The following is a 27,372-nucleotide window of genomic DNA, read 5'->3' as shown; positions in this document are numbered from 1 at the left end:
CTTCGTTCAGGCATCCACCTGCCTAACCCAGGTTGTTCTCTCTCCAGCTCATCCTAAACCCTACTGTTTCACATCTCATTTCCGGCTTGTCCCATCCCTCAGCCTCGAAGGTCAGCACTGCTGCTCTGGCTGAGACTTTTGCTCCCCTCCCAGACAAGAACTTAGACCACGGTGGGCAAGCGATGAGTTTTTCACTGCCGACCGTGGCAGACATCACCAATCGATTGCCGAGTCTCCCACTCTTTCTCGGTAAAGGACCCCAGGGAAGCCTCTGGCAATCACTCAGAATTGCAGGAGGAATGAAGTCTACCTCCATTTTGGTTTTAGCCTTCCTCTCCGGCTTTGCTGCTCTTGGCCATCCTGGGGCAGAGCTCAGCCCTGCTCAACCTGTAGTTTGGTGTGCGCGGGGGATGGGGGCGTCCCTCCCTGAGACAGCCCCGAGCACAGTGGGCACAGGCACTCAGCACCCATCCCACCCCAGCACCCGGTGTCGTGCTCGTGGGTACTTCCAAAGACGCCCCCCCCCCATGTCGTGTCTGCTTCCAGACTGAGTAGACATGCTAATCTAGGCGTTACCAACCTGGGCTCCCCCCAAACATACAAGTCTGAGTTGTTTTCAAGATTTCAAAATGCCAACTGAGAGTCATAGCCTCTGCAGATCTGTCCTGAATCCCTGTGTTATGCTAGAACCCACTCCCTCCCGCTCCCCACCCCCCTTCCGTAGCATTTATGTCTTACACACACCATCCATAACATATTTATTTATTGTGTTGTTCACTCTGTCTCCCCACTGCTGGAACGCACTCTCTGGGGAGCTTTGGCTCACCGACGTATCTCAAGCGCCTCTAACGGCGCCTGGCGTTCAGTGGGCGCACAAAATCCTGGGGATTGAGTGGACGGAGGAAATCCTCCCCCACTAAGTGGAGGCCCTCAAGCCTCTCTTCCTCGGGGGGCCGGATCCCGAGCAGGAGCTGTGAGTGGCAGGTGCATATGTCTTTGATTAAGAAAAATGGGGAAACACATTCACACTTACTTAATGCATCCGGTCTTGTTGGCAACGTATTGCAAAATATGGAGCCCATGCAGGGGAGGCAGAGGAAGTGAGGACAGTCATCATTGGGAACACTGGCCCGGGAGCAGGAGCAGGACCAGCCCCAGGTTTGAGGCCTGCCCTCTGCAGCCCCACTCATTCTGTTCCCTCCTCATTTCCTCATCTATAACAGGTGCCAACACCCAGCCCGCGTACCTCCCGGAGGCCTTGTGAGGATGTGAGCAGATAACCCATGAGAAGACGTCGAGTTTACATAAAACGATAAACTCACGACGTGTTGACGTGTTAGTATTAGTCGTTAGGGAAACAGCCAAGTCAAGGAAATGCTCTGGCTCATTCTGCATCTGAAGACAAACGCTCCCCTAATGAGCGTGTAGCCTGGGGGCAAGGTCCGTGAATGACCACGCACATCCTCGCCCACACCAGGCACCGTAGCGGGCACACACGGGGAACCCATCCAGCGCTCGCGGCAGCGCAGGGGGTCCAGCACGTATCGGTGCTCAGTAAGCGTGTATTGAGTTAACTGAAGTCCCCAAGCTTCAGTGTCCTTGGTTACAGAAAACAGCACTAAGGATACCAGGTACACGTGCACGGCTCACCGACTAGAGCCCAGGATGACCGCTATGAACAAAGAAGAAAGGAAGAGAGAGAGACCTTTGCAGGAAAGAGAGGGAACACTGGCACACCCAGATCTGAGTTCCAATGCTGCCCCCCCCCACGTCTCAGCTCTGTACGTTTGGGCGAAGGACCTCTGCCTGGTCTCTGTTTCCTTCCTCGTTGGGCAGGAGTGCAATGCCTACGAATGGCGCCTGGTGGGTGTTCCGGAATCCTAGTCTCCCCTTTTGGGGAATAGAATATGGCAAGTGCCATCGGTCCTACGAGAAGTACGTGGCCTGTCACCTTGGGTCCCATTGCTGTCGTCTGGCGGCATTTCCTGGGGCTCTGCGTGCCAAGAGTCAGAGCTGGCCACCCTCCATCTGCGACGAGGGCATACCAGCAGTCAGCCTGGGTGATTTAATTTGGAAATAGCACTGGTCCGACTTGTCAAACACTACTGCCTTTGCTGCTTTGGGCACATGCGGTCCACGCCGCTGTGGGTCCCCTGCCAAGTAAGCAATACCCTGGGCAGAAGGCATCTTTGTGCTCCTGTCCCCTGCGGGCCACAGCGGCGAGCGAGGTGAGCCCTCCTCCTTTGGAAAAGTACACAGCGCGCCCCCGCGAGAGTCCATGCCTGGTCTTTATCAACAAGGAACCTTCTGCCATTTCTGGCCTATGGCTGCCTCAGCTCTCCAGCTCTGATGTCTGCCCTGGAGTGATTAGTTTTGATGTCACCAGCAGGGTCCGTGAGTCGCTTGGCCCACAGGGCTGCTGAACGCCGTTCGGTGTTAGGGAGCCCCGGTCCCACTTGGAGGGGGTTCCCAGACGCCCAAGCAGCTGACAACAGAGTGAATACCAACCGCTGCTCGTGAACAGTCAGGCGGGCAAATCTGAGGTCCAGGCATTTGAATCGCTTATCCCGGGTCCCACGGCCAGGATGTTGTGGGCCGGGGTTCTGGCAGCCGTTTGGTCTCTGACCGAGCTTTAACCACTGCACCGCACAGCCTCCTCACCCCTGCGAGGACTCCCGTCCAGATGAGCCATTGCTGGCCTCTGTCGCCTCCTTTATTGACCATCCGTGGAGCAAGCTTAGCCAGGAGGGACACAACACCCGAGGGTCCCAAGGAAGGGGACCACCAAGCTCTGGGTCCCTTCTAAGCAGCCCTGACAAGGTTGCCATGAGGTCCTGTGCACCTGAGTCGGGACCACCGGGGGTCCCGGATCACTGACACGCTGAAGGGACAGTCCAGCCCCTCCATCATCTTCCCACCCTCCCAGTGACAGTCCTCCCCTGTGGATCTGGCCGAGAAGCCGGGGTTCCCAAGGCTTCCTGGAGCCTTCATCAAGGGCAAGTTCACCTTCACCTCTCGCCTGAAAGTAACTGCCTTGCCGACTGGTGGCTTGACCTGTCCCGTGCCTCTCCGCCTGCCCGGGAGCCGGGACAGTCAGAGCCCTAGATGCCAGCGTCCGTGGTTGGCCTTCGTTTAGCTGATTGGAGTGGTCTAGGGACACAGAAAGATGCGCATCTGTAGGAAAAAGACGGTAGGAAGAGAAGCAGGAAGGGGCATCCCCAAATCAACGACACAAGTTCCTGGGAGAGGCGGCCGGTGGAGAGAGGGCAGCATCCGGGGAAGCCTAACTTTGCAAAGGGGGTGAAGGGGCTTCGTCCATCACAGGCTTTAAATAGCCATCTGGAGCAGGGGCACCTGGGTGGCTCAGTGGGTTAAGCGTCCAACATCTGCTCAGGTCGTGATCCTGTGGTTTGTGGGTTCGAACCCCGTGTCGGGCCCCGTGCCGATGGCTTGGAGCCTGGAGCCTGCTTCGGATTCTGTGTCTCCCTCTCTCTCCGCCCCCTCCCCGCTCACATTCTGTCTCTCTCTCACTCTCTTAAAAATAAATAACCATTAAAAATTTTTGTAAAAAGCCATTTGGAGCAGAGGTGCTCTCTAAGACCTTTTTTGGCTGACAGGGAAGAAATTCCTTCTCTCCACCTCCCTTGTCCTCACAGTGACGATCCCACTGCCTTCCTGCCGTGAGCTGGACGCTTTCCAGCCGCCTCCCCCCATTCCCGCAGCTGCATGCACCTGTGTGTGTAGGTGGGACCTGCCTAACTCAACTACACGCTCAGAAACCAGCAGGAACACCACCGTCAGCACGGGAGCCGAGACCCCTGGGGGAAGGAGAGGAGCTTCGTAAACTGAGTGGGGCAGGTCCCAGGTGGCCCAGGGCAAGGCGAAGCCACTCGGCGATACCCGAGCCCCTGTCTGCTCAGCAGACTTTGAGGAGTAAGCCGCTCCCTCCGTGAAGCCCACAGCGTCAGGGCAACAGCTCACTTGAGCCTGATGGTGGCAGGTCCCTGCGGCCCCAGACCTCTCACTCCCCTCACCCGCCCCAGTCCTTCTGGTATTCTCTCTGCACCTTCGCAGGGAAGGTACACCAGGTGCCAAGGGCCACAGGTGGTGTCACAGGGAGCCTCCCATCCCGGGACACTCCAGCTCTAAGTGAGGGCCTGAGAGGCAATTCTTCCGCGGTTACAGAAAACTCCTCCGGTCACCGGTCACGGGAAGCAGAAGAGATTTATTGGGAGGCTGGGGGCGGGAGGGGGAGGTGCCCACACAATTGGGGGTGTTGGCAGCAGGAGCTGCAGCTGTGGGCTCACACTGGGCAGCTCTGCCCAATTCCTGCCGGCCTGGAATCCCCTGCTCAGGAGCCAAAGTCCCAGGAGATTGTCTGATTGGCCGAGCTGGGACACGCCCACCCCCTGGCTGTCCTGGGCAGGGAGGAGATTGTCTGATTGGCCGAGCTGGGACACGCCCACCCCCTGGCTGTCCTGGGCAGGGAGGGAGGGCTGGTCCCTTCATCCCCTGCTGAGGGAGGTGGGCACCTGGCCTCATCCTGCCCTGAATACTCCACTTACTTGGAGGGGAGATAAGATCCCAGGGGGAAGCGGGGTCCCTGGGGCAGCATGAGCACAGAGGCCGGCCCCAGGAACCCCCACATCCTTTTAGCTCAAGTAAAAGGCTTGAGCAAGCAAAGGGCCCTGGGAATGCAGACCCTGGTGAGACGCAGAATTCTGGGTGGGGAGGGGGCGCTGGTGGAGAAGGCCCCACCCGGGCAGAATGGGATGGGCAGGCCCTTTCCCACCCAGGTTCCCGAAACTCCTGTAGACCTCGTGCTCCATGTAGAACGCCTGGCCACTCAGGTTCAAGTTCAGGTAGCAGCCCCCGGGCTGATCGCTAATCTCCCTTTGACTCACCTGGTGCAAGAGCGATAGGGCTGTGCCCCGAGCAGGAGTGTGAAGGGCTTACCTTTCCTTTCTTGGGCTTCCGAGCTAGGCGTCCTGGGCACGGCCTTCATGGAGCCCATGGGAGCACATCTGCGGTGGCTTTGATCTGCCTTGATTGGGAAACCTCTAGGAACAAGGGAGAAGCTCCCCAAGTGCTCCATTCCATGGAGTCGGTCTTTGTTTCAATCAAGAAGCCTCCGTTGCGTGCATTTATATGCTTGGGGGCTGCGGGTTTTCCTCTCAAAAACCAAGCTTTTCGGCTGCCCCTTTGCCCAGCCGGACACATGCAGAAGAGGCAGACTGTTCCCAAGGGGAGGGAGTGGAGGGGCCTGGCCGAGCCCCGGGGACCTGGGTTCCTACGGCTGCTCGAAGTGGCTGCAAGCTAGCGATCCATCACAGTCCCTCTCCTCGCTCACCTGCAACTCCGTGTCACCTGCCCTGCTCCATGGGCCCTAGCTGGCAGAGCCCTGGCTCCTCTGCCCCCAGGGACCCAGCCCTTTGCACCTGCTCTGTGCTGTCTCCTTGGGCACCTGCCCCCAGCCGGCAGCTCCACACCACCCACGTTCTCATTGTCTGCTGGAGTGTTCCTTGGGACAAGTCCCACTAGCCTCCCCCCTAGCCAAGCCTAAACTCTGCGCGGGGTGGGGGGGCGGGGGGCTTCCCCCAAAGCCACCTCGTGCGCCCCTGTCAGTGCTGGGTGGGGGGTAACCGGCCCCCATCTGCCACCTGCCACAGAGGCTTTGTATTCTCAGTGTCTTCCCTCTCTCTCTAGAGTTTGGATTGGAACCTCCTTGACCCCTGCCCAGACCTTCCGAGCCTTTTTTGCACTTGAGACCCTAATGAGCACTGCAGGTGGAAGCATTTCCGCGCCCTCCCCCACACCCCCCCCACCCGCCCTCCCAGCCTCCCCCTGCCCTTTCCGCTGTTATTGCTTGTGTTGATTTGCATGCCATTTTGCTTGTGGTCTCCATAGCAACAACTACCAAATGGCCTAAGGATAATAGAGGGGCTCTGGGGGCGGGTGAGGGAGCCCCACGAGGGGTTTTGACTTTAAAAATGAACCCGATTCCACTGCAAGCTTGGCATGGGATGGCAGCCCCTCCCAGCCGCTCCATCACTCAAGCTCCCCGGTGCCCCTCACCCAAGGGCCTGGTCCCTACCTTCCGAGGGAGAGGGGAGGCAGCATCCTGAAAGGAGCAGGGGGAGGCCGCGGAGGCCAGGGAGGAGATGAGAGCACCCACCGAGGGCAACCAGAACCCTCTGGAGGCGTCTCCATCTGAACGATGAAGATCTCAGCTCGAGGCTTGTCCTGTCTTCATCGTCCCCCTTTGCCTCTGCCCCACCCCTTCTTCTGGGGCCTCTTCTGCAAAAGGCACAAAGAAGTACTTCATGTCTGAGTGCAGGAACTGGAGAAATCATTCTTTCTCCAATTCGCCACACGTGTCCAGCCCTGAGCTGTTCACAAAATGCATTCAGAGCCGCGAACCCCAAGGCTTGGCGAAGTCGAAGGGCCAGGACTGTCCTCCTTTAAAAATGAGGGAATTAATGCTGTTGCAGCCGGGCAGGGGTGGGGGGGGGGGTGGCGGACAGGGGGTGGGGGGACCTGGCCTCCCCCGCCAACCCCTGCATCTTCCACCGTCACCTGGAAACCCGGTCCCTGTCCTGAAAGTCTGACTTCCGAGTTGGACTAGATTCTCCCGATTGTATTTATCTTCAGGGCATATTCCCGGATAATCTCTCACGTCCTATGCTCACGGCTCTGCGAGTCGAGGGGGGTCCTCTGCCATGCCCTCACTCTCTGCAGCGCTTGGAACTTTGTCCCTGGCCCCCAGTAAGAGGGATGCTCCGACGTCTCAAACTCAGGCTGGTAATTCGGATCAAATAAGTAATCGCATGGGGGCAGGGGGCAGGGGGCAGGGAGCGGGTTTTCAGGGTACAAGCAGGGGGCACGTATGGGCGGGCATGGCATGCGGTGTGCTGGGTCAAGCCCCCCTGGGCTTGGTTTAGCGCATTGGAAGGCAAACTAGGGCTGGCAGGGCAAATCCAACCCCCACCTGTTTTGTAGTTACTGGCGCACGGCGTGCCCATTTGTGTGTGTGTGTGTGTGTGTGTGGCCTGTGTCTACTTTCAGGCTTCAAAAGCAGAGCTAAGAGCGGATTATAGGGCTCCCAAAGCCTAAAGTATTTACTATTTGTCCCTGTAAGCAAAAGTTTCCTGGCCCCTGGTTTAGGGAATTGCTCACAGGAATGTTCTCAGGCTCGTTTTTTTCATTTCCATACACCTGGGGCATCCGATGGTCCAACCATAGCCTGTCAATCACTGTTGTGGGAGAGTCACTTAGTTGAACATTTACGGAACCCCTGCCATGAGCCAAGAGCTAGAGTAACGGAGGAAATACACAGAAGGCACGCGTGGTCCTGACCTCGGGGGGCTCACAGGAGCCTAAGAGACTGTGACCACGACTGCGGCCGCAGGGTACAACAGAGAAGGCGGCCGGATGGTCCCGTGCAGGCCGGGCTGAGGCGGGAAAGGTGGGCAAGGCTGGGAGACCTTGGGAAAAGCTTCCTGACCGAAGCGACAAGGAGCTGAATCCCCCAGGGCCACTAGCTAGCAGCAGAGGAGGGGAGCGTGAAGAGTCAGGGCTCGGAAGGACAAAGGATGCCTTCCTTTCCGAATGCGTGGAGTTTGAGGTGCCGGTGACACATCCAAGCGGAGATGAGAGCCACTCCATTTGCCACCGTGTGTAAGCGTGCGGCATTCAGGAGCGACAGTCTGGGCTGGAGATGGGGCCTTGGGGGTCGGCGCTCCGTGGGGACCACACGGCACCCCGTGACCTCGCGGACCTAAAGGGACAGTGTTCAGAGGCATCGCAGGCTACATACTTACCTCCACTTTCCACCGTCATCCCAGGGGAGGCAGGGAACAGCAACCTCGTCCTCGGGTCCCCAAATGGCCGCCTGGGGAAAGATGGGGTCTGTGCTCAGCGGGAAGAGAGCCCCAGGTCTGCAGACTTGGATGACAACGTTCTATAGGGTTAAGTGGGGACCGGGACGGTTTAAATGGGAAGGTCAAAGCTGGTCTCTCTGCAGCATAGGACACAGCGTGGCCCCACACAGCATTCACGGTGATCTGCTCAGTAACCGTATCAGAAAGGTGACTTCAGGGCCCAAGAGAGCAGAGTCTTGAAATATAGCAGAAAAACCCAATGTTCAGGGGTGCGTGGGTGGCTCAGTCGATTAAACGTCCAACTTCGGCTCAGGTCGTGATCACGCAGTCCGTGAGTTCAAGCCCCGCGTCGGGCTCTGCCCTGACGGCTCAGAGCCTGGAACCTGCTTCCGATTCTGTGTCTTCCTCTCTCTCTCTCTGCCCCTCCCACGATTGTGCTCTGTCTCTCCCTCTCTCTCTCTCTTTCTCAAAAATAAACAAACACGGGAAAAAAGAATTGTTTTAAGTCCAGTGTTCAAAGGAAGGGAAGAAAGATTGAGATGTTTCCAGAAGTCTAACTCTGAACCCCAGGTTTGGCCAAACAGCTCCTCTGAACTTCTGGCTTTCTGTGCTTCCCTCCAGCACGGGTCCCGTCACACGGAGTGATTTTGACATCACCCTCGTGCGCACCTGTGCGTCACGCTCCTTGAGAGTGGGGGACGGTCTTACTTAGCAACCCCACGACCTTGGAGGGAGCCTGATAGGCACACGGCGGGGCTCGGTAACGATGCCTGCGTTGGTTGGCAACCTCCATGAGGGGGGGTGTGTGTTCGTGTCTCTTCCTAGGACTCCACAGGAATCACGTTCGTGTGTTTAAGCTGCAACCGACACAGTTGTTAGGACGATCGTCGCAGCCATCAGGTGCTTGTGTTGTTTATGAAGTGCTGGGCCAGTTGCTGGGCACCGGACAACAGAACGTTCTGTGATACCGGAAAGGTCCCGTATCTGCCCTGTCCAGCAGGGGAGCCACCAGCCTCCTGTGAGCCTCTGCCGTGGGGACTGGATCTCCCACCTCCGGGAAGCACCGGGTAAGTCCTGGCTGTGGGGGAACAGACACCCCCTTCTGTCGAGTTGACAGGCGCAGGCAGGGGGGAGCAGAACTGACCTCCAAATGGCACGGCTGGCTTTGCTCTACGAGGAGTCCCGTCCCTCCACGTCCCACCCCCTTCCCGGGACCTGGCACGTGGGCACTGATTGGACATTTGGCACTCGAGGCCGCTCCGCTCGCCAGCTCCCACCCACCTGCCTCCCTCCCTCCTCAATTAACTCAGCAGCAGCGACTTTGTTTCCCTTTGCCAAGATCGGGAGCTGGCATCCCGGCATGTGCCAGCCCCAGTGGGGTGGAGGTGACGGGCGCCACACGCCTGGCACTGCCCCTCATTGGAGCAGCCTCCCCGCTACAGAACCTCAGGTCCCTGGGGAGCTGCCGGCTGGCTGGGCGACAGGCCCCGGGCTCAGGGATCTGCGTGGTAGTTAAGCCTGAGTTGAGTTAGCGCAGGCTGGGTTGTGGCTCCTCCCAGGATCTGCCAGGGGCGGGCGGGCAGGCAGGGGACGTCTCCATCCTGGGAAGGGCTGGCCGGCAGCCCAGGGGGCGGGGCGGGACGGGAGAGGGAGAAGGAGGGGCAGAGGCTCCTCTCCAATTAACAGGGGAGGGAGGGTGGGGCCCCCCCTGGAGTGTCCTCAGAGGGGCTCCTCCAGGCTCTGCCGGCTAAACCTCTGTGGCCCCTCTGTCCCAGGCCTGCCATCGAGGCATCCGTCTTCCGTGCACTCACCTGCGGGGAGGTGTGGGCGGATGAGCAGCCTCCCAAGCCCCGAGCCCAGCCCCCAAGTCCCAACCCCCCGGGGGCTGCATTTTGAACAATTCCCCCAAGGTGACCCTGAAGCCGTGGTCCGTGGGCCACGTTCTGAGAACACTGCCCTAGTCCTCCCACCAGGGAGTGGCCGGGCTGGAGGGGACCCCTGCCTCAGCTGGTCCAGGCCCCGGTGGTATAGACTTGTAGACAGAGGCCCAGAGACCGAGCGGGGCGACCCATGGCAGCTGGCCACACGGTGCGGGCTGAAGTCGAGGAAAGAGCTCCAGACTCTCCTCTGCATCCCACAGCCAGGACCGAGTGCCGAGACAGAAGGCGACCCCGGGGGAGTCGTGCGGACACTCCACTGCCCCTAAACGTCCAGGAGGTGAGGTGCCTATCCAAGAGAAGGGCTGAGTCCCTGGGGACCATGCCCAGACCCCCTCCCCCCACCCGAACCACCTGACCGCGGGGAAGCCACCTGACCTCGGCCTGTCCCAACCCTGCAGGTGCCCCTTCCTGGCCCAGGTGACCCTGACCGGGGCCCAGAGGCCCTGCTCTGACAGGCAGATGCTACCTGGGAGACAGGGCCAGCGCGGACACAGGACTGTGGGACAGTGTGCCTGTCAGTATGGTTCCTCTGCTCGCCCCTAAAATGGCCCCTGGTGGCTGAAGGAATAAACGCGGAGAAGTACCTGGCACACGGAAGGTTCTCCACTGTTTGTGGAAAGGGGGGAAGGGCAGGAGGAGAGGGAGGAAGGGAGGGTGGGAGGGAGGGAGGAGGAGGAGTGCAAGGGGAGGGAGGAACCATTTTCTGAAAGCTGGTGGGGGAACAGAAGGATTACTGAATTGGGTCCAGAAGCCTCGTGTTTTGATCTCTGCCCTGTCCTCTCGCTGCATGGCCTCGGCTTCTCTCTCTCTCTCCAGATGGCCTTGGGGACTTCCTCTCTCCAAGCCCCTGTCTGCGTCTGTAAGGCGCGGAGTGGGCCCGGATGCCCTGACATTCGCTCTAGGCTCCAGGCCCTCCCCCCCAGTGCGGGTGGGATCTTCTCCGGAAATGGCTTTTCCGGCCTCTGAGCTCCCTCCGGGCTCCCGAACGGGGCCGGGAGCGGCTGGTGGAGCATCTGCCTCCCAGCCTCGTGCAGGTGAGGTTCATCAGTAACGACAGGAAAGGATGTCAGGCTGCGTCTGAAGCCACCGGGGGCCCAGCAGCCTGCTGCGCTTTGTCATAAAATATGTTGTCACCTGGGGCAGCATCATCACGGATGAAATATTTCAGGAGACAAAAACAAGAGGTGCATTGATTTTTTCCACGAGGTCAGACAACTTCTGGGAAGCCTCTTGTAACTCAGCTGTCATGGTGCCTGTCCCCGAGCATTCGCCTAGACTGTGATGTCAGCGGCCTCTGACCCAGGCGGGCTCCCTTGGCTGATCACAGGCTGTCCTTCCCAGGGGCCCGCAACATCACCCGGCCTTCCCAGACACGGGGGGGGGGGGGGGCACAAGAATGACCTGGACCCAGGGAACGCTTCCTCTCCAGATTCATCCAAATTGGCCCTGAGGAAGTCCCGCACAGGTGGCTCCGGCAGGGCTTCTGCGGATGAGCGAAATTTGTCATCAGTGTATGGCGCCCGCAGAGACACCTGCCGGGTTTCCCGGCCGGCACCCCCCGCCCGCAAAGCTGAAGGCACTGTTCTAACATCCAGTGTGATCACGGCCAAGTTGAGGTAGAGTGAGGCCACCAGACTGGAGGGAATTGCCACGGAAAAGATGGTTTGTGACTCACAGAGCCCGAGGAGAGGGGCCACGTGGCGAAGAAGTGGGAAACACGGCAAGAACGTTTCTCGTGGTTTCCGTGGGAAGCGCCCAGTGGGTCAGGGTAAGCAGGTTTAGGATTGGGTACTTTGAGTAATTTCAGGGGGCTCTGGGGCATAGGAGCTGTTCTCGGTTGTCTCCTACCTGGTCCCGGGATAAGTAAGGTAGGTGGGGGGGGGGGGGGAGGGGGGCGGCCAAAGTGCGAGAGCCCAACAAACAAGGTGGTGGGGTGTGGGTTCTGGATTCGTCGGTTCGTATCTGAAAAGTGCGTTCAGGTGAATTGTTTACAATATCTAGGGATTGGTTCTCCCTGGCCGGGGGAGGGAGGGAGGGTCCCTCTAAGGCCAGCAAAGCCCCAGATGTCAAAGTATCATGTCTGTAAAAGACCTGCGTGTTTAAGACAGAGTTGAAGGGGATGGCCTTCATTTGCATATGCAAATCAGAAGCTGTAGGGGGGCGGACACCTAAGCAGAGATTGTAAGGTTATGGGTCCTAGCAGGTGCCGTTTGGGCATGGGATGTAGGAATGAGCCGTCCAATAGGACGGCCACCAGCCACGTGTGACTCTTATTTTTTTTAATTTTTTTAATGTTTATTTACTTTTGAGAGAGAGAGAGAGAGAGAGAGAGTGCGCCCGCAGGAGTGGGGGAGGGGCAGAGAGAGAGGGAGACACAGAATCCAAAGCAGGCTCCAGGCTCTGAGCTGTCAGCACAGAGCCCGACGCGGGGCTCGAACTCGCGAACCGTGAGATCATGACCTGAGCCCCAGTCAGACGCTTCACCGACTGAGCCACCCAGGCGCCCCAAGAGTGACTCTTAAGTTCTCGACATGCAAACTAAGACGTGCCCTATGTGTAAAAGTTGAAAGACTTCGTATGAATCAAAGATGGAAAATACCTCATTAATCATTTTCATATTGATTATGTGTTCAAGTGATAATATGCTATTTGTCTCTTTTTACTGTATCTGCTAGAAATCTGAAAATGACCTCAGTGGCTCACAAGCTTTTTCCATCGGACAGCACTGCTCTTGACCTCCCCCAAAAAAGGGACCCAGGCACACACAACTCTGTCGAAATGTAATACGGAGGGATGGGATCCTTTACTCTTTCTTTCCAGAGCTAAAAGGACCCTAGAGAAGGAGGCGATCCAGCCTCTCTGACCGCAGCCCCCAGACACCACCCCCACCCCCCGACACACAAACACACACAGAACTGTCCGGTGAGAAACCATAGCCTTGAAATCTAGATCTTTCCCAAAGCTTCGTGTTTTGACCAGCTTGCTATAAAGCTTCAAAAATAAATAAATAAATCAGGGGCGCGTGGCTGCCTCAGTCAGAGAGGAGCATGTGACTCGATCTCAGGGTCGTGAGCTTGAACCTCACAGTCAGTGTAGAGATTACTTTTTAAATTTTTTTTTTATGTGTATTTATTTTTGAGGGAGAGGGAGAGACAGTGTGAACAGGGGAGGGGCAGAGAGAGAGGGAGACACAGAATCTGAAGCAGGCTCCAGGCCCCGAGCTGGCAACACAGAGCCCGGGGCGGAGCTCGAACTCACAAACCACGAGATCATGACCTGAGCTGAAGTCGGTCGCTCAGCCGACTGAGCCCCCCAGGCGCCCCGAGATTACTTTTTTAAAAAATCAGTATACAATAAGGATAAAAATAAAACCCTTTAGCCATAATTGATTTGGAGACCTGGGTGATAGGCTGTTTCTTACATTGGCTGAGAATCCATTCTTTTAACTGGTATGAGTCTTCCTGGGGCTCTTGAACTTGCCCAAGCCGGTGCTGGTGTGGACGGGCAGGGCAGGGCTGGGGTTGGAGTTGGGAAAGTCTTCTCTAACTGGTGGGCTTCTGTGAGGTCATGTTCATGTGAGGGGCTCCGTGTCCTTGATCTGAAGTCAAAACCAGGCCCTCGTTTTGATTCCCTGACGCCAGAAGCTCTTCTCCTGACTTAGCCGCAACCTTGTCTTTGCGTGTAACTTCACCTCCGGGCGGCTGATCCGCACTGGCTCTCGGGAAAGTTGGCTCAGTGCTCTCCTTCCCTGAGTCCTTCAGGTGGTGCCACAGCGAGCTTTAGGTAATACGACGCTGACCACCCCACTGTGGCATGCTAGAGAAGATACCTGGTCTTTGTCCCCAGTTCCCCGCCACCCCCCACAGATCTTCAAAAGCACTTGGAAACTTCTAGAGTGATAGGAACTCCTCTTTGTGATGCTAATGAGCAGCTCCCGTGGCCTCTGGAGGACTGGCTTCTGCAAAGACTAACCACAGGATTAAAGGTTGGAACAGGGGGCCAGCCAGAGGCCCTGGAGGGACGGAGACAAAGTCTACTCTTTATAGTAAAACTGTACGCAAAGGTATAGCACCGTCCTGCCTTCTGGGAGTCATTTCAGTGAATCGTCAAAGTCCGAGAGGTCAGAAACCCCCATGAATTTGTGGCCAGCTGGTCAGAAGTGAGGGTGGCTTGGAGACCCCCCGCCTAGAGCGGGGGCAATCTCGTAAAGGACTCAGTCCTTCATTTGTGGGGTCGGACTTGGGACTGACTTGGGGTGGCCCGTGTCGGACCTGAATTACACTTCACAGAGTTGGGGTGTAAAGATGAAATAAAGTAATAAAGGTAAGAAGTCAGCTGGGTGCCGTGCCCACACCGTAAACTCAGCACACAGTAGCTCTTCTGTTTGGCCGTCGTCTTCTGCTTCTGCCTAAGGTAGGCTGAGCACGAGGACCCATCCTGGCTTCTCAATGGCTACGAGGCCTGGGGGAGGCCACCTCTTAGTCCTCTGTTTCCCCATCTGTGAAAGGAAGACCAGACAAGATCACTTCTAAGGGGGTTGGGGCTCAGGCTCTAACCTCTATGATTTAGGGGCACCTGGGCGGCTCAGTCGGTGAAGCATCCGACTTCCGCTCAGGTCATGATCTCGCGGTTCGTGGGTTCAAGCCCCGCGTCGGGCTCTGGACTGACACCTTGGAGCCTGGAGCCTGCTTCTGATTCCGTGTCTCCCTCTCTCTCTGCCCTTTCCCTTGCTCGTGCTCTGTCTCTCTTGCTCTCAAAAATAAAATCTGTGAGTGACTGTGCCGAGTGTTACCTAAAAGTGTGCTTTTACCTCTCAGAGATAGAATATTCTATGGCACTCCGGGCTTACTGATGAATAAAGAATTCTACTGCAAGAAAGAGATTAGTTTCCATAGAAAATCGTAATTGACTAGCCGTGTGCTGGTCTCCTCCGGGACCCGTGTTGAGGTTCAAACCTCAGGGGAGACCAAAGCCTGGCTGTTCTCCAGGTGAAAGCTTGCCCAAATTGCAGGCAAAGCACCTGGAAAATCGAATGTTACGGAGCCAGCTCCATTCCTGAGAGGGTGTCTGTTCTCGTAGACTGGAGAGATACCGAGGCCCGAGCAGCCAGGATTTGAGCAGGGATCTTCCACGGCCAGCCTGATTTTGAAATGCCAGACAAGCCGCCCAAGACCGAACGGGGCTCTGCTGAGTGTGTTAAAAGTGCGTTCTGATCCTTCTAAGTCCGTAGCTGTGTTCTATTCAGATCCGTGAGGACCGCAGGCACCTGTGACCCAGATTGTCCCAAGCTCCCCTTCCTCACCTTGTCGTTGCCTGTTGCCTCTTCTTTGCCACCAGCCCCCAGGTCAGACCTCCTTCCTTCTCCCCTCTGGCGCTCGCGCCTGATATTCCAAGACACCCTTTGCTTCCAGCCCAAGCTCATGCTTTGCTGAGGGCCCAGCCCCAGCCTGGAGACGCTGACCCCGGACATAACTCTGGCGCTCTCCTCACTCTGGAACCTTGTTTCATCCTGGCAGTGTAGTAGAGCAGGGACAGCGGTCACGTGGCTTCCCCCAAAACAACGCACATATTGTCAGAATCATGCCGTCTTTGTGCTACAAGGTGCCGGGGCGTCTTCCGAAAACTCCCCTTCTGTTTACCAATGGGGAAGGGGTAGTGTGTTCAGATTGGGTGGTGGCCAGCGGTGGTGCAGGCCTTGAAAGAGCTCCCCCCAAGGCAGAACAAAGAGGCAGAAGTTTATTGAATACACCGCAAAGGAGCAGGGGGCAGGACAGCAGAGGAGAGACCCTCAGCCAGGAGGCGGTGGTGAGGGGACTATAGTCACAGGACTGCGGAGTGAGGGAGTATGGGGAGATATGGAATTCTCCCTTACTTGGTAACCTCACGAACTGTGCCTGGTTGTAACTGGTCGATTATGGCCGATGGCTCTTTGGAGGTGGGTCGCCTAACAATCCTGTTCGTGTCAGCTCAGTGGTCGGTGGTGGCCGTGGGCTCAAGGGAGAACTGCCCAAGCCTGTTGCCTAAAGGCAACCTTTACAGAAGGGACTTAAGGGGCACAGAGGGAACAACTTACCTTAGCATACATCTTCCACACGGGCAGGTGGGAGTTCAGGGGTCCCCGAGACCACCCGCAGGCTCCGTGATTCACCCTGAAGGGCTCCCAAAGCTCAGCAAAGCCGTATACTCCCAAGAGGACGGTCCATTACAGCAGAAGGACACAGCCGGAGATCAGCAGAGGGAAGAGGTGCGTGGGGCCGGGGCCGGGTCCAGAGAGACCAGGCGTGAGCTTCCGGGTGTCCTCTCCCCGTGGGGCTGTGAGGACCGGGCTCGGTTCTCCCAGAACGATGCGCGACAGCACGCACAGAGTGCTGCCACCAGGGACGCGCGCCTGAGCCTCGGTGCCGGAGTTGTTTTTTTTTTTTTTTTTCAACGTTTATTTATTTTTGGGACAGAGAGAGACAGAGCATGAACGGGGGAGGGGCAGAGAGAGAGGGAGACACAGAATCGGAAACAGGCTCCAGGCTCTGAGCCATCAGCCCAGAGCCTGATGGAGGCTCGAACTCACGGACCGCGAGATCGTGACCTGGCTGAAGTCGGACGCTTAACCGACTGCGCCACCCAGGCGCCCCGGTGCCGGAGTTTTTATCGTGTCTCCGTCAGGACTGCCCGCCCACGAGGCTGACCTCAGTCTGCAGCCCCCACAGGGTCCCGCAGGTACCGTGCAAACCCAAGGCCCCTGCGTAAACACGCTGTGTTCAGAGGTAACCTCCCAGAAGCCGGGGTCAAGGACCAAGCCTCTCCCTGGGCAGAGCTAACCCTTTGGGTTGCAGAAGGGATCCCACGGCCCTGCTTGTGGAACCTCCCCGAACATACCAGAGCCTCTAGGCACACAGCAGGCACTTAATAATAAATGCTTAGTGAACTGAAGTCGTGTTTTCTCTGGCCCAAACACGACTGTTTTCACTTCCCTCAGGGCCTACACAGATCACGGCTCCGGCAGCTCACTGGAGTCAGGAGGAAGGCAAAATGTCCCCGAGTAGCCAAAATCGATGTCCTATGGCCCCATCCTTATCAGCCAGAACCTGGGCCTCACTCACGGTCTGCTCACTGTATCTCCTTCCTCAAAGAGCTTGAACACCGACAGTCTGGGTTTACAACCCCTAGCACATTATAAGCAGGAAGCTGGGGGGGGGGGGCAGGGAGAGAGCCAGGACAGGGGCAGACAGGAGGGAGGAGGGAGTCAGAATAAAAAACAAAAACGAAACACAAAAAACACTCGGGAAACCAAATATCACGAGTCGGGAAACCAAATATTACAACTTGCTTAGGGGCAGAAAGCTCTTGTCACTGTAGCTGCCATGGGCGTGACCATAAGCTACCCGAGGGCCGTGATTCATGGCCAGGGGCAGAGTCCTGAAGTGTCACGAAAAGGGTCAGTGTGATTTATCGCTGGAGAAGGCGAGAAGGCAGGCCGTGCAGTTTCGGGAGATGGTGGCCGTTGGTGGAAAATTCTCTGGCCTGGAGAACCAGCTCCCCACCAGTGCGGGTTATGTGTTCTGTGCTCTGAGACTCCTGCCCCTCCTCCTTCTACCCGCACACGGCACTGAGACCGGACACGAGGCCTCTGGACGCGTGGCTCGCAAGCCCCGAATCCACTTCTGTCTACAAGGCTTCCCCTCCCAGGGCGGGCCAGGCCGGGCAGGAACGGTGAAGATCATTTCTGCACCTTCAGACCTCGGGGAAGCTTGCGGTGGGTGGGGGCGGGAGGGACTTAAAGAAAGCAGATGCCTCGAATCACAAAACTGGCCGGAGTATGGAAATGTCCTGGAAACCTCTGGAGGCCACACCCCTGGAGCCGCGGAGGTGAATTCACCTCCCAGGGGGAGGAACAGAACGTTCTCCCATCACTTTGAAGGTCTGGGGCTCTGATTCTCAAAAACAGACCCAGGGCTCTTGGGGATGAGCCAGGCCTGAGCCCAGAACAAGGGCTGGCCGGAGAAACCGAGTCTGATGGGCCCCTCGCTCCGTCTGGGAGTGTGAGGCCGTCTTCCCGTCTGAGCCTCATCCCTGACCTGGTGTCCCTCTGCTTCTCACCTCCAGCCACGCTTTCTCTCTCTCTGCAAGCACCCGCCCCGCGGTTCAGGCCTGGATCCAAATGGCCTTGAGTCTAGCCTGGCCTCGTGCCCCCCGACTCTGTCCACACGGCTCCCCGACACGCGGGTCGAGATCATTCCCGCCTGTGTGTTCCTAGCCGAACCCTCCCTGGCAAGTTCCCATTCACCTTCCCATCCGGTCCTACCCTCCCACCCCCGCACAGACCAGTGAGAGAACCTACAGCACCGATCGCCAGGAAAGGGCCACACAGCAACACCTCACGTGTGACTTCAGGGGGGTCTCGGATGTCCCCACGGATCATCCGCCAGTCCCTGGAGCTCTGCGGACCCAACTCCAGGCCGAGATCTTGAATCCAAAGGCCCTCTCTCAAACGGGTGCCCTTGCGGCCAACCGTTGGCCTGGGGTGCTATTTGCAAGGCTGGTTCTTTGGGGAGGAAAGCATCTAAGGGCCGGTGCCTGCACTTGGCCGGACCACCCCGAGCAGTGAGCAGCTCTTACTTAGGGTCGTGGGGGTCGGGCTATAATGCCACCTTCATGGCTCGCTTGCCTGCTGTGCACAAAATGCTCTTTGTTAGTTTTTCGTAAGGGTGTGTACATATTAGTTCCCTTTCTGCCTTCCAGCGCGGCCAGGGAAATCCAGTATTCTTGTCACCTTTTAGCTGTGACTGTAATACTACGTTCGAAGGGTAACAGGCAGTTTTGCAAGGTAATTGTAGACACACGACCTCCTCCCAACCTCCCGACAGCCCCGTGAAACAAATAGGTAACAGCTCTTATCTCCAGCGGTAACACGGGTCGTATTACTCGTACGGAGTCCCCTGGTCGTGACACAGCCATCCCCGCTGCCCCTCCGAGGACCCTGTCCGTCTCCTCAGCTCCCCACGGGCCCTCTGCCCCTCGTCCTCTGCCCTTGACCTGCCACCTCGGGGAATTTGCTGGCCATCCCTGCCCCCCACCCTGCAGATTAGACCCTTGACTTCTCCGTACTCTGTGTTCAGCCATTTCCTGTTGGTAATGGCCCCTGGTGGGAGTTTTGACACCGTGGAACTTGACAAAGGGCGGGCGTCCATCACCGGCCACCGTCGTTCCCTCTGTCCCTCCCTGTTGCCCGGGCTGGTGCAGGTCAAGGCCCTGGGGCTCTCCCTGTTCTCAGAGGGAAGTACCCTCTCCCAGAGCAGCTCCCAGAGAAGGGCGGTGGGGGGGGGGCGCAGGGAAAGGGGGGTGGGGAGGTGTCCTGCGGGTCCCCAGGCAGAAAGCGCCTGTCTGGGAGGCGGTGGGAGTCAGGAGCAGGAGTTTAACCATGATGAGCCCTGGAACTCATTTTCTCCCGGTTGAGCCTCCTTCAGAGCCTCCTTATAAATGCCAGTCAAACCTTATGATTTTCATCTTTCATTATTCAGCGAGGGGAAGGCAGATTAAAAATACATGACGGCATCTTCCAGGTCGGACGGCTCGGCGTGGCAAGGGTGTTTATCAAGGGCCCTTGTTCCTGCTGTGATGTCTGCGATATGACGCCCGGCTCCCCTCCCTCGCAGCACCCCCCCCCTCCACGGCCCCCCGCCCGCCGCGAGCCGGCCGGGCCCAGGCCTCATTGGGCATCTGCCGTCTGGGAAACGCGAACAGGGCTCCTGACAGAAGAGGCAAGGCCTTTGTGCTTTATTGAAAGAGACAGGATTTATTTTCATTTTCCTTTGCCTCCTGTGCTTTGAGGTTCCCTAAAGCCAGGGGATTCCGGAAGAAGCGAAGAAACCAGATCCCCCATAAGAGTGGCTTTCTGGCTAATTGCCTGGGTGAGGATTAACTTCAAATCCTCTCCTGCTTTGAAATCTGCCTTCTCATTAGGCTTTGCTGATCCTCAGGTAGGACAGCTCCCACCCACCCCCGTTTCACGTTAAGGACGTTTCTAGGAATCTCCCCCTTTCTTCGTCCGGGGGTTTGGGGCCGGATGGAGGGCCGTGGCGGCTCTGTTCCCGTCCCGGGCTCACCTGTCCCCCAGCCCCCTGTTAGGCCTCCCTGACCAGCAGACCAGTCTCTGCTTCCCCGGAAGGCCCCGGGGCGTGCATGAGGCAGGCGGTGGCTGGAGCAGGTGCGGGGCCCTCTGGAGCAGGGCTGTGCACCACAGGGCATTGGAACCGGCCGCACAGACTTACAAGAGCCAGTTCCCTGTTTGGTGACATCGCACAGGTAATGGTGGGAGCGTTTACACCAGCAAAGCGCAAACACCACCTTCGGAGAGCTGGCTCTTCCGTGTTCGCGGCTACACCCCTCCCCCTTCCCCCCCACCATAGGACCCATGCTCCTGCCAGTCACTTCTGTACAGAAGCAGAGACTAAGCAGGTGAGCTGGAACCAGGAAGAACCAGAGAGTGGGTCTGCTTTCCTGGGTAACAGAGCTGGAACTTCGAGGCTCCTGTCCGGCGAGCAGGCTTCTCTGTTCACCCGAACCGATGGGACTGGGGGCTCTCGAGTAAGGCTATATTTGCAGAGGCCCCCGTGGGGGTGAGTCAGAGAGCGGTGAGGCACCCGTCTTTCCCTCAACTGCAGGCTTTGGTCTGGTGTCCATTCCCCACGAACAGGGGGTGTCTGGGCCCAGGGTTTGGGAGCGGTGAGCAGGGGGTAGGATGGGGCACCTCTGACAGATGGCGGAGGTCCCACCCGAGGGAGGATGCGGGAACTGAGCAGTTTGGTCTCGCCCACGCTGGGCAGCCTGGGAGAGCCCAGCAGAGGAGATCAGGACACGCCCAGAGACTGGAACAGAACAGCGGCCAACTAGGGAAGCAGCACCCGGGAGGGGGCAAAGGCGTCGGGCTCTCTCTGCCCGCTCTGGCCACGGTGACCAGTGCACTGTCCCAGAGCAGGGACTCGCCAGCCACTTCCTGGACACAGCTGGCAGCTGGGTGCCGGCCCAGATGAGAGACGTTCCCCGGTTCGTTCTAACTAAATGGAGGTTCTGGCCCGGCTCCCAGGAGGGCACAGCCCGGCAAAGTGATGACATCTCTAACCTCGCCTGCCTGTCCCCCTTTCAAATTAAAGGAGTTCTAAAGTCCAATTACGGCGGGGAACCCGTTGTTTCTTTAAACCAGAGAATCTGACTCTGCTCAAGGGTTATTTGCAATTGCCTCCAGCCTCCCCTGAGCTAAAAAATTATGTGCTTTCTCTCTTTGCTAAATTACCATATCCTCAGATTGGTGCTGAGGGGGTCCCCGCCGGAAAACCAAAGTGTCAACCCTTTTTGCAAACTCTGAGCCTGTAATTGGTTTGGAAATACCAAGTGAATATCTAAAAAGGCTTCAAGGGGATTAATGTCAAATAACACGTCCCCTTGATGGCGTGGGGAGCTGTCGTGTGGGCATAGGTGGTGGCAGGTTGTTAATTTCAGCCCGCGGTGCAGAAACATCATTAGGATTCAGATTTGGGAACCCCGCGTCCCGAGCCCCAAACCAGCCTGCAGGGCTGAAGGATGCTGTCGGTCTCTTCCTGCTATACCCTCCCCCTTCCTCTCCCTTCCTCCGGACAGGCTGGAACAGCGCCAGGGCCGGCCACACCTGCACCTGCCCCCGAGCGGCCTGGGCTGCAGCGTCCTCTGCCCAAAGAGTGTCTGAACGGTGTCTGTGACCAATCTGAAGACCGGTTTCTCCTCCTCTCCCACCTTGAACGGGGTCCGAGCATCCTGGGAAAGAACGGGTACTGGCACCTCGGCCAACTCATCGACTATTCCCGCCCCCCTCCCATCATCCAAGCAAAGACCTAGAGTACCCTAGATTCTTCCTAACCGCCTCGTTCTGAGACACCCCATGATCCCGCAGGCTGGGTGCTCTGTTTCCCTGTGCGAAGTAATAAATCCAATTTGTCCAACCACGGGCGCACTCTCGGTGGTCTTCGCGGGAAGCCCCTGACCCTGGCCACGTTCCAAGCGTTCAGTAGCCGCACGCGGCCAGCGGCTACCATATTGGACTGGCCGGACGTAGAACAGTTCCATCGTTGTGGAAAGTTCTATTGGGCAGCACTGTTCTACGTGATCGGATTCCCCAATTTTGGCTGTGCTGTTAACCAGCTGTGTGAACGTGGGCACATCGCACAACCCGCCCTGAGCTTTGGTTTCCTCGCCTGTAAAAAGACAGTAACATTCGTTGCCGTAGGAGTCCATGAGATATCACTTGGTAGGTACCCGACATCGGGCCCGGTGTGGTGCTTAAAAATATGCCCACAGAAGGGCGCCCGGGGGGCTCAGTCAATGAAGCAGCCAACTCTTGATTTCGGCTCAGGTCATGATCTCACAGATCGCGAGTTCGAGCCTCTCATCGGGATCCGCGCACTGACCGTGCGGAGTCTGCTTGGGAGTCTCTCTCTGCCTCTCTCTCTCTCTGCCCCTTCCCTGCTTGATCCCCCCCCCCTCAAAATAAATAAATAAACTTAAAAAAAAATATGTCCGCAGAGGCTTTGACTTTTTTTCCCCTCTAGAGAAGCGTGAAAAAAAGCGACTCTTTTCTCAAACGTGCCTGAACTTAGGGACTCGTTTCTAATGGCTAGAATGTGGCCGACGTAACCGTGTGTCGCTCACAGACCCAGGTCATGACGGGATGGTGGCTTCTTCCTCGCCCCCCTCTTGGATCCCTCCAAGAGCCATGTGGTGAGGGCAGCGGGTGGCCTTACGGAGAGGCCTGCGTGGCAAGACGCTGAGGCCTCGCCCAACAGCTGTGTGAGCAAGCAACCTAGGGGTTCCTTCTGCCCCAGTTAGACCTTGAGATACCGCAGCCGCGGCCGACAGCTTGACCACAACCTCCCGCGAGGCCCCCGGGGCCACGACGGCCCAACTAAGCCGCTTTCAGATTTCTGAACTTGAGAAACTCATACAACAAATGCTCGTTATCGTGAGCCACCAGGTTTCAAGGTCATTTGTTACGAAGCAGCCCTTGGGTCCAGCCCACCTCGGAGGCCCCTTCCAGCCCCAGAGGGCTTTTCCGGCAAGACTGCAGGGTCACCCTGTGTCCACACTTCAGCCCCGAATGCGCGGCAGGCCGCCCAGGGGGCTGAGGGTGGTTTCTGATTTTACAAGGAGGGGAGTCACCAAGTGGGAACAGGAAGCGGAGGTCCAGGAATCCCGCTCTTTGGTGCCAGCCCTTCCTCAGCTCTGCCCTCCCAGAACCTCACTTGTCCCAGCCTGGGCCTCAGGCCTCATCACCTAGGTGGCCTCCCTGCTTCCTGGGAGGCAGGCAGATGGGTGATTGGAGACTGAACGCCCCCCCTCCCCCACCCACCCACCGCCACCACTCAGGGACCTCAAGGGCTCAGAACCAGCAGACATCCCAGACCCCCAGCCTGCACCGCTCGGTGAGGACCCCAGAGAGAGCAAGAGGGCATGTCCAAGGGCAAGAAGACGAGATGGGGTCAGCACGGCCCCCTGCCACATGTTCCTTGAGGAGTCGTGGTGCGTAAGTCCCAGACTGGAGTGTGCACGGCCCGGGTCCTCCCTCCGAGTCCCACGGCCAGGGAGGGAGGGTGATGTCACCAGCGAGCACTTAACGAACGGGCCTGAAATGCCCCCAAGCCTGGCTCCCAGACCTCCCCGCGCCCGGGAGGGAGTGAGGAGAGGAAAACCCAGGACCCGGGCAAACGAATCAATTGAAGGTTGAACTCAGCACTCAGAGGAAGAGGCGGGTCCTCCCGGGTGAGCGCACAGTCCAGAAGCGGCCACCGTATTCCTCCAGGCCCCTCACGTCAGCGCCGGGTGGCTATGCAAAGCAGGGGGCCCCTCTCTTTCGAGTGCCTGAGAGTAAACCGTCTACACCCGGGTTAACAATATATATTTATGAGATGTCGCCAGCTGCTCCCACACTTCACATGTGTTTGTTAATGAGACGTGACCTGGGGGTCAGGTTATTATGTAAATAACTCTGAGGAGGGGGGTGGAGGCGGCATCCCGCCACCCCCCAAGAGTATGCAGCTTTCGGGAGGCCCTAATGAGTGCTGGGTCTTGTCACTCGTCCCGTGCTCAGGCCTCAGTTTACCGATCAGAGGGCTGGAAAGGACGGGTCTTTCCCTGTTTGGGCTCAAATGAGCCGCTCCTCCCCCCGCGCCCACATGACCAGAGAAAATTCGAATTCCCCTGCCTCCTCCCTGCCCACGGCACCTGCTCCTGGAGCCCCCGCAGACAGGACCTCCCCGCGGTTTGCCGTCTGTGGTGTGGAGACCACAAACCACCCCCACCGACCAGGCCCTGAACCAGCCTCGCGCCCCTGGCTCGGAAACCAGAAACCGTCAGCCTCGGCCTCCCTAGCAAAGGAGAAACGGGTTAGCCAAGGAGCCTTCCAGAGTCCCGAGTGGGAGGCTGATCACAGACTGGCGGACAGAGGTGAGCAGGGGAACCCGGGAATGCTCCCAGCCCCCACGGGGCGCTGGGCCCGGGGGTGCACTGCGGGCCCCCGACACCCACAGCCCTCCCCACGCAGCCAGCCTCTTTGCCCGACGGCCCTGCCGCCAGCAGCCGCGGAGCGACGCCAGGCCGTCAGGGGACGCCAGCCGTGTGCACCTGCCGGGAGACGCAGGAGCTGGGCGTCCAGGAGCGGCGGGGAGGGTGGGCCGGCGGGCACGCGGAAGGTTCCCGGCTCCTCCTGGGGGGCTGGTACTTTTCCAGTCTTCAGGCCGGAGGCAGCCGGTCCTGAGCGTGGTGAACACGGCCTGTCCAAAGCTCACGCGGGCTCCGAGGGGCACAGTGCCACCACCAGGGTGTCTCTACAAGATCCCGCGTCTCCCTGGACTTCCCCGGGTAAATAAAAGCTGAATAGAAATCATGTGCCCGCGCCACTCTCCAGCTGTGCCTTTGACTAGAGGGGGCACGCCAAAGTGGTTGATTAAAAATAAATAATCTTCGGCCGTTCTAGGTCCTCCAAACGGAAAGGCAGGGCTCCCCTCCTTCGGCACCAGCCGAGATGCAGCAGCCCGGCCCGTGGGAGCTCCTGAGGGCCGGTGTGAGCTGGTTAGGGCTGCTTTTATGGCCGATCTATGATTGACACCCGCACGCAGGCACGTAGCAGAGGGAGACGTTTTTAACCGTTAATTGTCACGCATATACGGTCCTTGAGTGTCAGAGAAATGTCTCTTCCGAGGAAGGCGGGTGTGCCAGTCTTTTCTGTCGGGAGCAGGGAGGGTGGGAAGCAGGACACAGGATGGACAAGGGGACAGGGGCACAGACGAGCCCAGCTTGGCCTCCCTCTGTCCCTTCTTGGTCGTGGTGACGAGTGCCAACGCTGGCGGCCGCCTCTGTTGCCCACCTCCCCCACTGCACCCTCCACGAACAGGAAGACCCCTCTACTTCTCTCTCCAAAGCCGAGGGGCGACACCTTCCGTGCAAGCTGGCCTCAGAGCAGGCGCACGGCTTGCTCACCTACAGATGGGAGGCACCCCAAGGAAGCAGCTTCCTCCGTACGAGCATGTTATGTCATCGTGACAACGCGATGATGCAACGACACTAACGGCCGACGTGGGCGGCTCCCTTACTGTACCAAGCGCTTGCCATGCAATGCCCCCATTTAGCCCTGGCAGTTGTCCCTGAGGCAGGCTCTGAGGGTGCGGCCACCAGAGCCTTGAGGAAGCAAGGGGAACAGAGACGAAAGGCTCTGCCTGGAACCCTACCGCCAACAGGCGGGAGAAGGGCTTTCGGAGTCACGCCTGTGCCCGGCACGAAGCCAGCCGGAAACTCCAAGAAAGGAGGAATGGTCCCCCCGGCCGAGGGTTCCCCGTGCATCGCACAGACACCCCAGAAACGCTCCTTGAATGAGATGTCCGGCATGCGCTCGGCACACGGGCGACGTCGGCTTGAATCTGGCTTTCAAGTTCCGGCTGATGCGTTCTCTACTGCCTTGTCTCTCGTTCGTGGGCGGATCTGTTCCTTCCCGACAACAAGCCGTGTGAGCCGGGACAGGTCCCCTCACCTTCTAGGTCGCACGCAGCCTCTCTGTCCGTAAGACAGAGGGGTCGGATGATGCGGAGGGAAGAAGGCAGACACACGAGGCCATGTACCGTTTGAGTCCGTGGATAGGACGTGGCCAGAACAGGCCAGTCCACTGGGACGGAACGCTGATGAATGTTGGCAGGGCTGGGGAGGGGGAAGGGAGAGTCACTAATGAGGATATGGCAGGTCTCCCTTTGGGATGACGGAAGTGCTTGCAAACTAGCAGAGGTGATGGTTGTACCACGTTGGGAATGCGCTAAATGTCACTGAATGGTATACTCTAAAATGGTTAGTTTGGGGGCACCTGGGTGGCTCAGTCGGCTGAGCCACCGACCCGACTTGGGCTCAGGTCATGATCTCACAGTTCATGAGTTCGAGCCCCGCGTCGGGCTCTGTGCTGACAGCTCGGAGCCTGGAGCTTGCTTCGGATTCCGTGTCTCCCTCTCTCTCTGCCCCTCCCCTGCTCATGCTCTGTCTCCCTCTCGCTCTCAAAACGAAATAAACATTTAAAAAACATTTTTTTAACGTTTAGTTTGGTGTTATGTGAATTTTATTTCCATTAAGAAAAAAGAATGGGATTTGGGTGGGATGCCATCACCCCTCCTCCCCCCCCAGGTATAATGTGCTATTATTCTGTGTGGTCCCATCACCGCCTCCTCCCTCCCAGACACCTCTACAAACCACGGTGACACCCTATTGGAACAGCTCGGTTCATCATAGCACGTCGATTACTGGCAAAGTCAGAAACCCCACGACTCAAGGTAAAGGTGGTTCAGGAAGAGGGCACTCTCCAGCACATCAGAGTAGGGTGACAACAGTGATGGGATGACCTCAATAGATGGCGACCTGATGCGTGCTGGCTGGGCTGAGAGGTGGGTGGCCAGGACCTGCGTTCGGGGGGTGCGGGTGGGGGTAACTCATTCTGTGCAGCTGGAGAGCAGGGGAGGGAGCCCTCCAGCTGGAGGGACAGGGGCCTCAGGCAGGGGACAGGGACAAGGGACAAGGCCACAGCAGACATTCAGACTGGCCAGAGCCTGGGAGGCAGATCAGAAACACCCCAAATATTCTGGTTCTCCTTATCGCACCCTGGGGTGCTCTGGAAAAGCATGACATTTTCCTTAAAAGGTGAGGGCTCCATCCCGAGGTTTCCCTAATTCCCCTCAATGACCCATTCGCGTATTCGGGAAACGATTGTTGGATCTACATTTATACAGTGTCATGTGTCCGGGGACCTTTTTTGGGGAACTCGTGGTAATTTTCTCCTGGGACCCAGACCTTCGGATGCAAGGAATCTTCTCCACCAAGCCCCGATTTCCCTTTAAAACCATTCAGTAAATGTGTGTGTGGGCGGGGGGGGGTGTGGTCCGTGCTTCTAGAGTGGGGAAGGGAGCCCACTCACCCCCTGGGAAGGTCAGGGGCCTGCCCGGACCGGAGGCTCCTCTCCGTGGGCAAACCCAGAGGTAAGGTGGCTCTCGCTCTGCCCACCT

This window comes from Lynx rufus, unplaced genomic scaffold (genome assembly GCF_022079265.1).
Source record: "Lynx rufus isolate CCGP_SWC_20201006 ecotype Redwood Valley unplaced genomic scaffold, mLynRuf1.p SCAF_18, whole genome shotgun sequence".
Taxonomy (NCBI): Eukaryota; Metazoa; Chordata; class Mammalia; order Carnivora; family Felidae; genus Lynx; species Lynx rufus.
The sequence above is the reverse complement of the archived record's forward strand: the minus strand, read 5'-3'. Positions refer to the sequence as shown.